We start from the raw sequence: 10235 nt of genomic DNA, 5'->3' as shown, positions 1-10235 counted from the left end.
AGCCCCGGCCCCGCGGACAGCCCCGACCCGGGCTCGGTGTCCAGCGAGGTGCCAAAGACAGTGCCGGAGCCCGAGCGGGAGGAAGGAGGGGTCGGGATGGGAGTGAAGGTTGGCACGGCCGGCTCGGCCCTTAGCCCGGGTGCTGCGCATCCCAAAGGATGCAGCCACCGGAGAGGATGGAGATGTGCTGTGGACATCAGAGGTGACCCTCTCGTTGTCGCCTCGAGGTGTTCTTGCCAGGGAGGTAGAGTGATGCTGTCGTGATGCTGTCGTTCTTGCTTTTGGGGGAATGTAGATGGGTGTTAGTGTCTTTTCTTACACCGGGCCTGGGGTCCCAGTAGGAGCCCTGGGGGTGCTGAAATCCTCTGCCCAAGAGCTGCTGTGCCCCTGCTCAGCCACGGATCTCATAGCCCCTTGTTGGGTAGATCCGACTGGATGACGTGGTGGTTGGGATATCAGCATCTGGGCCATGGAAGTGCTCCCCACTGTTGGTGCTGCTGGTAACTGGTGTTACTGGTGCTGGCTGGTGAGCCTGCAAGAGCCCTGATGGAAGGCTGAAAGGAGAATTACTGGCTTAGTTGTGCTTGTCACCCATATCGAAGCTACTTTCTGGCCTGATACAGTGTCATGGTTATAAGCAGGCAGTCTGTGACCAGTAGGTTGGATTGATGTTTGTCATGATGACGTGATGTGATTTGACACTTCACATGCTGCGACCTGCTGTCTTCTTCCTCCAGGTCACTGAGGAGGATCCTTGTATTTATACATGCTTGTGCTGGACTGATCTAAGGAAAAATACACCTGTATTTTTTTCTTTTAGGATTTGCTGCTTATTTACAGTGATGTGTGATGTTGGTATTAAAATATTATGCAGATGTTAATTTATTGCTGTAGAGGTGCAGTTCTGGCCTGATAAACAGAGACACAATGCTCTGACTGTGCAGAAACCCTGAAGTGGGCAATGTTCAAATCTGTATTGTTCTGTTGTTTCTGAATTTGCCACCCTCCACCTGAGGTCTGTAATTGTTTCTTCTTTTATGTGATACTTAGGCATTAATTACACTTCCTTCACACTGCCATGCAGAAGAATTTCTGCTGCCTTTTGTCCCAAAACTGCCTGTGGCATTTTCCTCCTTTTCTATTCTGCCTTCTCTGTTCCTCCTTTCCTAATGCTTTTGGTCTGCTCTGTTTGAGCTTCTCTTTTGTATTTTATCCTTGGCTGTTTTTTCTTTTCATCCCTTTTCACTTTTCAAGACACTGCATCTAGGTCTGCCATGCTCCTGTTGCTCTCTATTTTAAGATTTACTTGGGTCCAGATTTCAGATCTTTCTGCCTCCTAATGTTCTTTTTCATGATACTCCAGGAAGATTATTTGGTTAATGGGCATATCCTGTGCGTCCTAACCTGCTGAATGTGTTTTGTTCACCAAGGCTGCTCCCCTGACTAGTTCTTATGGCATTACCAAATGCCTTTGTCTACTTGTCAATCTACTTCAAGATTCCTTCACCTGCTATTTTTGACGACTGATGATGGATCCTGATTCAAGGACGTATTGATGTGTGTACATCACTACCAGTCAAACTCTCAAACTCCAGCTGTTGCTGCTTCTGTCCTCACTGTCTGACAGGCAAGAACCAGAGTGTCATGGGAAGGACTCGAGTCACAAGTCATAGTGAATTTCAATTTACCAAGAACATCAGCAAAACACAATGAATAAGGAATCACACTGATGGGAACAGAAGATTTGCTGGTCTAAACATCTGTGGCCACCCCACAGCTCTTGGGCAGGTTGTATGAGTAACAGGTAAAATGGTGTCAATCTGGGAAGTCGTCTGAAAAAGCCTCTCTTTTTTTATGACCTCATGCATCTCATATCACTTACAGCTGTACTGACAGTGACTTCCATCATTTGACTCTTCATGGCATGCCTGAGGTGTTCTGTTGTATTTAAAGAAAATTAATTCTTTTTCACCTTAAGCAGCAGTAGCTGGTGTTCAGTTGTGGTAAGTAATGTCCTGGGAATGCCTGATGCCTGCTCTGTTCTCCTCCAGGACAATGGAGCAACTAAGGCTGTCTTTGAAGTCTCCTAATCATTTCAGTCTAGATTGAGTCACTGCTTACAAGGGGACTAAGGAGTTTAGTGAGGTCTGTGTAGATCCTAGAGAAATACCTATTTGTTTTTTTGTGATGACCCTATGATAATGGCCAAGTACTTCCACAGGCTGACATCACTTCTTGAAGTGTGTCTCTGGGTACTCAGAAACTCAGCAAATTGGGTCATTCACACACTTCTGTAACTTGAAGGCTGGCAAAGGTTTTGCTCTGGGGCTTTCCTTCAGAGGGTTCTTTGTGTTCTGGGAGGCTGTGCAGAAATGGACAGTGTTCTGGGAAACTGAACTGAGAGGTGAGGCTGATGCCAATAGCCTAAAGCTAATATTTAGACTTTGTAAGTATGTTTTCTATTTCAGTATTTTGCCTGATGCAATTGTATGACAATACTGAATAATAGAAGTAAAGTTTTCCTTCTTTATTAAAAAAAAAAAAAAGAAGTGATTCTAGATACCCTATGCCCTTTATTGAAAGTTAGTAACTGCAGGGAGGCAGACAGTTCTTTGAAATACAACTGAGTCTGAATTTTGGCCATCATCTTTGGCATATTGGATTAACAGTCCAATCCATTTACAGATATCTGACAGTAAACCATGGCAGCCACAGTAATCTGTGCATCTTGGTGTTACTTCTTTCTTGCATACTGTCAAACGTGGTCTGTTTCCTTTACAAATACACCTGGCTTTATACTTTTTTTCCCCAACAAGAAAAAGTAACATCAGAAAATACATTTATGAACTAATTTCTTTCTTAATCTAGCCTAATTTAGATTAGTTTTTGTAAGGGTCCTCATGACAGTTAAAGGAAAATAATGTGTCTATCTTTTAAATAATCTGATAAAATGACCTGGAAGTCTGGGGTTAGAACTGAGATTGGTGGGCAGAAAGAAAGATGTGGGACAAGGGGGAAAACAGTCTTAGACTACTAAAGTCAAGCATTGTAATCTGGAGTGAAGCACATCCTGACCAGATGTTACTACCCCTTTGTTTTTGGGGTGCATAGGAAGCTAGTTATGCCTGGTCTCACACAGGGATAACCTCCTGCAAAGCACATTTCATGTGCCACAGGCCTACGTGGTGGCCCAAAAGGCTCTGATCTTGCTCCCAGCTCTACTGGGGCAATCTGAATCCATGTGAGAAAACTTCTGTTTTCAGTTGTTTGAGTGTGGAAAGAAGTAGTGATTGATTTTTAGTTATGCATTAATGCCACCTTAAATTAAATTTGTGAAGTAAAAGACTTAAAAGTGAGGAAATATAATTAAAGATGCTTACGCCTTTTTAATTTTTATTACTTTTGCATAAGCATTATGGCAGTGTCCCTAGCTGCATTTTTACTTGCTGTTTTCACATAGACCCCAGACCTTTCCAATCACATGATGGGATTTCTCCTTGTGATGAAGCAGGGTAATATTATGAGGGAACCTTTTGTCCGTAGAAGCTTCACTGGCTGCAGAAATTGGGAGGGTACAATAAGTACAGCAGGAAACGGGAGAAAGAATGACCCTGGTGAGGGTGGTTGGGTCCTGCAAGGTTGGATTTCTTGTCGTGTAGTTCAAGCAAACAGTATTCTTCATTTGATGATTATTTGAGTGTTCTTCATTTTACGGATAATTGGCTGGAAATTGTCAAGCCTCACTTATTGTGTGGCTGACCACTCAGAGAAGCTCTTGTTTACTGGATGTGAAAGTCCAGTGTGTACTGCTAACTATACTGGTGAAATGGCCCTCAGTATCTCAAATTGAGCCTCCAACAGTAATTGCAGACACTTTCTCTCGGTGTCTGTCCTTCAGTCTTTTTCTGTAATATGGATACAGTGTCACTCCTTCTCATTCAGCTTGTCAATGGCACAGAAAAAGATCAGAATGTTCATGAACTGTTCTGCTACAGCAGCAGTGGGAGGGACAGTGATGTCTCTCAGGAAGTTAGTGCCTTTCTGTTTGGTGGAGGACTTGATGGTATTCATGCTTTAATAAATGCCATTTGACAATAAGAATCAAACAACATATTGACTAATTGCTTGTTTAGGAAGCATGGTTTATCTTTCAGACTGATAGAGCCCTGTAGGGGAACAAGGTCTGTCTTGGTGTAGTGAAAGACTGTTATAATCCGTATGCTGAAGGGCTGAATTCATTCCGAAGCGTCTCCACTTTTAATTGCCTATTACACAGTCTTGGTGTACTGTTAGCATGATTAAGAGTTCCCAGCCAGCTCTGCTTTCGTGGAGGCTGTGTCTGCAGTCCTGCACAGCTGAGCAGCCCTCTGCCACAGCCAGTGCACTCTGTCTCTCAGCAGAATTGATTAATCTGAGTGGAGCAGAGTTGAGTGTGGGTAGGTGTCTCTCCATGAGACTGTCTGTGCTGTATAGGCAATGTAAGGCATTGCAGCTGTGGCAGGTAATCACTTTTTTTTTGCAGTACTGAGCAAGCATCCCTATTAAAAAATATACCCATTGTTGTTTGTAGAACAACAAAAATGGATTTACTAAAGGTGTTGACCTCCTACTGCTCTTTGAAATCCCCTCATCTTCTTGATCAGACTTCCTAAGACACTTTAAAAACCAGCACAGATCTTTAAATATCTTTAGTTCATTGCATAAAGTAAATGTATGGCCTATAGTAACTCATATAAGCTCTCTCTGTCTTAGCTTGTATCTCTCCTTTGGTTGTAGAAATTCTTATCTGTCTCACATGAACCTCCTGTGATCCAATGACTCATTCATTAAAAATGAATCTTGAGATGCTTGGAGACATGGTAGAAGTGCAGGGTGGTAATATATATATATATATACTTTTAAAATTTGCTCGTGCTAAGTTTGTCTAGTACAGATGCAGATACTTCCATGTGTTCCCCTTGGCACTCTAATTTATTCAGTCAAAATAGAAAGAATGGAGAGACCTTTCTGTTTGTCGGGTTTAACTCTTAAATTTAAAAAATATTAGAAATGTCAGAAACAGATATGACCCTGTCAAAGTCTGCAAAAAACCTAAATGAAAGTTTTTGTGTTTGTTTTTTTGTCTTTTATGTAGTTGCTTCCAAAATCCGTTACCTTCAGGAATACCACAACCGGGTTCTCCACAACATTTACCCTGTGCCCTCTGGAACTGACATTGCAAATACTCTGAAATACTTTTCTCAGACGTTATTGAGGTAAGTTTTAAGTAATGCTCTTGAAGAAAAAAAAAAGAGCTAAAGAATTGTAGGGGGGAATTGATTGGCTTTGAATTGATTGTAAGATTTAATGGGTCAATGCTCAGCCAAAAAGAGTCAGAGCATAATTTATGGAAAAAAATGGTATGAATGAATCTTTTCAGTGGCTGTTGCCCAATTTGCCCAGTTAAGCCCCATTATTGAGTGGCTGATTCTAAAGTAAACTTGGTTGATTATGCATTTGCTTGGCCCTTCTAAGACTTAGCTGAACACACAAACATGCTGAACTCGTGAAGAAAGGAGTTTGTGACCTATAGAGTTTTAGGCGTGTATACTCATGACCTCCTTGACAGTCCTGGTGCCTCAAAATCCTAGAGTGCTGAGCCAGGTGAGCAGAACTAGGTTCTTACTGTGCCCCAGTTCAGCTGGCTGTCAGGTTTGGGTTTTGGTTCAGTCTCTTAGAACAATAGCAGTAGACACAAAGTTTGTGTACTGATCTGGATTTGGATGACAACAACAGGTCAGGATTGTTCTGACCTGGGGTTTTGATTTAGTCCAGTATTTAGTAATAATATATACTGCTAAATACTATATGTTTGCAGAATACATTATGAATAGGAAATGCTACCTCTTGCCTTGCTAAAAAAGATAGGAAAAGTGGCGAGACTTTCTTAGGAATGACACACATTCCACAATGCTACCTAGTGGATTCATATTTTCAAATCGTTTTTAAAATGGCTTTTGACCATGAAGAAGTTTTCTGCCCAAGTTTTGTCAGGCACTAGTTTTCACATCCAGAAAAATGCAGTTGAAACTGCATTTCTATACTAGATTCCTGATTTATACCTGGAAAGATTGTCACTGCTCTCAGAAGGTAGTTTGGAAATACCTCTATTTGCCTTGATCAGGAACAATTAACAAAATACAGTTTACATAAAATTGACACCCCTATGACGTATACAAATTGAGAAGCAAGGATTTAAACTTGAGACAATGAGAATAGTTCATTCTAACACTCAAAGAGCGTGGGATGTATCGAAATTCTTGACCCTCTTTAGAAGAAGCAAAGACACAAAGACAGAAATTATAATTTTCAGTGGAACACCTGTTCACAGCAAACTTTAAAACCTCCTGTTTTCTTTCGAGAATTTCAAGCGCAGAGTTGTTTAACCACTGTGACATTTGTTTCCCTTGTCATTTAGAGTGTCAGAGTAACTTATGGCAACCAGTAGAACTTTTTTTCAAAGATTAATAAATTAAGTTTTGTCTTATTATATTGCAGCAGCGGGAAAAAAAAGTTCAAAGTGTCACTAAAGATACCCCTGGAATGTGGCTCTATTCCCTCATCAGGCTGTTATGATGGATTATTTGCACAACGTGTGCTTAAATTGCATTTAAGTAAGGCTTTGTTTGGCAAAACAGCCTCTGCTTAAATACTGTGAGCCTTTAAGCTGTTAAAACAAGAAAGCTGGGCTTGATTCTGAGCATTTCCTCTTTTAGCTGTAACTACCAAGTGCCATAATGAGATAATTTTCTTTATGGTCAGAAATTTATTGGGGCAGGATAGATTCAGAGCCTGCTGCTTAAAGAAAGTGCCTTTATACCACTCTGTTGTCTTCATCTTTCTAAGCAGTGCAGCTGACATGTCCTGTGTGATGAATTCTTCACGCTCCAGGAGCAGTGATGTTTCTGGGCTTACTGAAAAAGGTTTTTACTTAGCAGCTCTGAGAGCAAATCAGAAATCAGGGCAGCAGTTGCACAATTGAACAAGTCCATTTGTTTCATGTTCAGACTGGGACTGAACCAAAATCCTGTTGTTGTTAGTGCTGAACCACATGGGGCAGAAGTGATGCTCCTATCTGATACGCAGGTCTACACAAATGGCTTTGGCCTTCATGGTCTGGGATCTGATCAGCCTCAGAACTAAATGGGCACCATAAATTAAAGCCAGGACTTGGATCTAAATATGAGTGGACTGAGTTTTGATCCTCAGCGAGGTCAAATTCACTTTCTAAATCCCTGTAACTGGGGAGTTTGAACTGTGGGTCAAAGCCTGAGTGCTGTGGTTGAACCAGTATAAGTTTATACATTTGCTGATACTAAGAAAGACACTGGATAAAAAAGCAAAACAACACACCCTGTATTTAGTGTGGCAGATGGAAAGAAGGAAACTCCCACCCACTGTGTGCAGATCTCTGCAAGATTTACCCTAAAACTAAACAGACTGGTGAAGAACCTTTCTCAAGAGCGTGGTCAGAAATTTCTTTGAATATCCTGCACGCCGAGTCTCCTTGCTGCTTCCTACACTGAGACTCCTTTGTGCAAGGTTTAACATCAATGATAGAAGTACATGATGCAGAATAATCTTTCTAGCTTGACATGGAGCATAGGCAATGAATCTGGGCTGCTAAAAGAATGCTGATCAAACAGTAGCAAAAATGCCCATTGATTTCTGGAGGGTTTAGGTTGGTTGTCATCATCTACTATTTTAAAATAACTTACAAAATATTCCCCAGTTTGATATCTACTCTCCTTGCAGCTGAAGTTTTTAGGCCAAACAATTCTTGATGAACATATGTAGTCATAGAAATAACAGAGGAATAGTGATTAGTCAGAGAAATTCTACATGATGATTGGGTTTTACAGATGTAGATTTTACTGTTTATTACACTTTTTACCTTTCCATGTTATGGACACGTTGACTGTGTTCTTCCCAGTGGGATATGCCCACTGTTTTGAATCCCATTCATATCTGGTGTCATTTTGCTAGCTAAAGATGGATCACACAAAGGATTAATTTGCTCCTAGCTCTGTATGCTGCTCCATAAATGACAAGCTCAGGGGTGGGGGGAACAGATGTGGAATGGCTGAAAAAAAATAATTCCTTATTTCTATGAACAAACATCACATGAAATCACCATGCACAATGCATAGCACCTTCATTTAGTTCTTCTTTAATTTCTCTTTGGGAACTGCATTTCTTTACATTACAGCATGAATTTGTTTCATGCCCAGCTCATTTTCAGTGTTCTCTCCCTAATCTGAGGAATGATCTAAGGCTTAATAAACATCTTACAGAAAAGCTTATTTTTTCACGTTTTCCTGAAGAAAATTCTCTATATGTATTTCCAAGTAAAATATTTTACCCAAGGAATAGTTATAAATGCCTTGGTGGCTAATTAATGGTCAAGCTTGTTTTGCTGCCTTGGTGAGATGCAGTTCTTTTGTAGGCATTTTAGGAAACCTTTCTAGAAAGGCAGTAATTTTGGGATAGATTGGCAGCAGAGATGTACACATTTTGAAACAAGCCTTTGTCCCTTGTCACAGAGCAAGTTCAGTGTGGCCTAAGTTCAGTGTGGAGTTTTGATCTGCAGACACTCCAAATTCTCAGTATTTGGTTTGAATGGAAACAGAAGCAAATTGCAAGAATTGTATCTTGGTCTTAAGGGCTTCCTAGATTTTCAGTTTTGACTCTTCTGTTTATTGCTTTTAAAAAATATGGCTCAGGCTAAAGCCTGGGTCTGAAATTTTGGTTTTTTTTTCTTTTGTTTTTTTTCTAAATTTGATGTGGTTGTAGCTGAAATTTAGATCTGGTCTTATTGAATGGCAGGATGCCCTGATCGAGATACAATAAGTGTGCTTTGGCATCTAATCCATAGATGGGCCGTAGCTCCATGTATAAAGGAAGGATTAATATCCTTTCTGGAAATAAGTGCACTTGAAGTGAGGTGTTGGCAAGTGAAGGGATGGATAATTGGTATCACCTGTTGGTAGACAAGAAAAGAATATAGTTTAGTGCCTTCATATCTCTAAACATGAGCTGCAAAGTATGGCAAATGAACATCAAGCAAATTAAAAGGAATCAGCACTCTGATAATTTGTTTTTAAAGTCATACTAGATCTTAGGTGATTTTCTGATGCAATTTCATAAACACTGCTGTGACAGTCACCATGTTTCTTGTACTGGACATTGGGTAACAGAAACCAAAATAATCTGCCAAATATGTAAGGAACAATAAAAAAGGGGGAAAAAAAGTATGTAGAGTCTTCAAACAGACTCTGTCTGTCATCTCTGACTGCAAGTGTGATGTGATAATAGCCACTTGGCATAGAACTGTTTTTGTAAAAGTGTTTTATATATGTGGCAAATGAATGACACCTCCTCCTCTAAGCACCTTAGCAAGACTTTGGCTTACTTGTGTAAATTACTGAATTGACTTAGAGGTAAGCTAGAACTTTGCTGAGGTGATTATAGGATAAGGGTTTCTGTACTGTTAAAGAGAACAGAGGTTTCCAGAAGTGCTCCCTATTGGCATAACTCCGCTCTTCATGATTCAGTGGAACTTTTAATGCCACTGACTTGTCTTTTGCAAATTTTAACACTGACTGTGGGAACAGAGTTAAACCAACAGCAACAGCTTTTGGAAATCCCAACCACTGAGAGGTGCAAAATGTGCTTTTTTTAAAAAAGAGAAAAAAAGTATTGTGTATGGTTTAATATATTTAAAAGGTGTATTATATCTCATAGGCACATATGAAGATTATGAACTAAGCCTATAATTTCTTTCTAACTAGAATATAACACTGCTTAAGTGACAAATTATTTCTATTAAAAATAGTGGGGTATAATTTTTTAAGCAGTTAGATTAACATGTTTACAACCATGTTTGCAACATTCTTAAAAGGACATAACGTGTAGCCTCTATTTTGATTCCCACTAAATCCTTCTTATTTTTTGAAATTATCTCTCCTTTCTATAATTTCTTTCTAACTAGAATATAACACTGCTTAAGTGACAAATTATTTCTATTAAAAATAGTGGGGTATAATTTTTTAAGCAGTTAGATTAACATGTTTACAACCATGTTTGCAACATTCTTAAAAGGACATAACGTGTAGCCTCTATTTTGATTCCCACTAAATCCTTCTTATTTTTTGAAATTATCTCTCCTTTAATTTGTAGTGAGTTTAAAAATAACG

General features: G+C 39.9%; 1 protein-coding gene across 1 annotated transcript in view; it reads left to right on the top strand.

Moving 5' to 3' along the window:
• Positions 1–5142: 5142 nt before the first annotated feature.
• The window catches only part of LOC103807423 (protein unc-79 homolog), a gene marked incomplete at its 3' end in the record, with an annotated part of 46253 nt that continues 41160 nt past the window's right edge, over positions 5143–10235 (top strand). Inside the window, 1 exon segment of the mRNA XM_009080149.1 lies at positions 5143–5255.

The sequence above is a fragment of the Acanthisitta chloris genome, unplaced genomic scaffold (assembly GCF_000695815.1).
Source record: "Acanthisitta chloris isolate BGI_N310 unplaced genomic scaffold, ASM69581v1 scaffold10628, whole genome shotgun sequence".
In the NCBI taxonomy this organism is placed as follows: domain Eukaryota; kingdom Metazoa; phylum Chordata; class Aves; order Passeriformes; family Acanthisittidae; genus Acanthisitta; species Acanthisitta chloris.
Note: the sequence above shows the minus strand (reverse complement) of the source record. Positions and strands in the feature narration are given on the sequence as shown.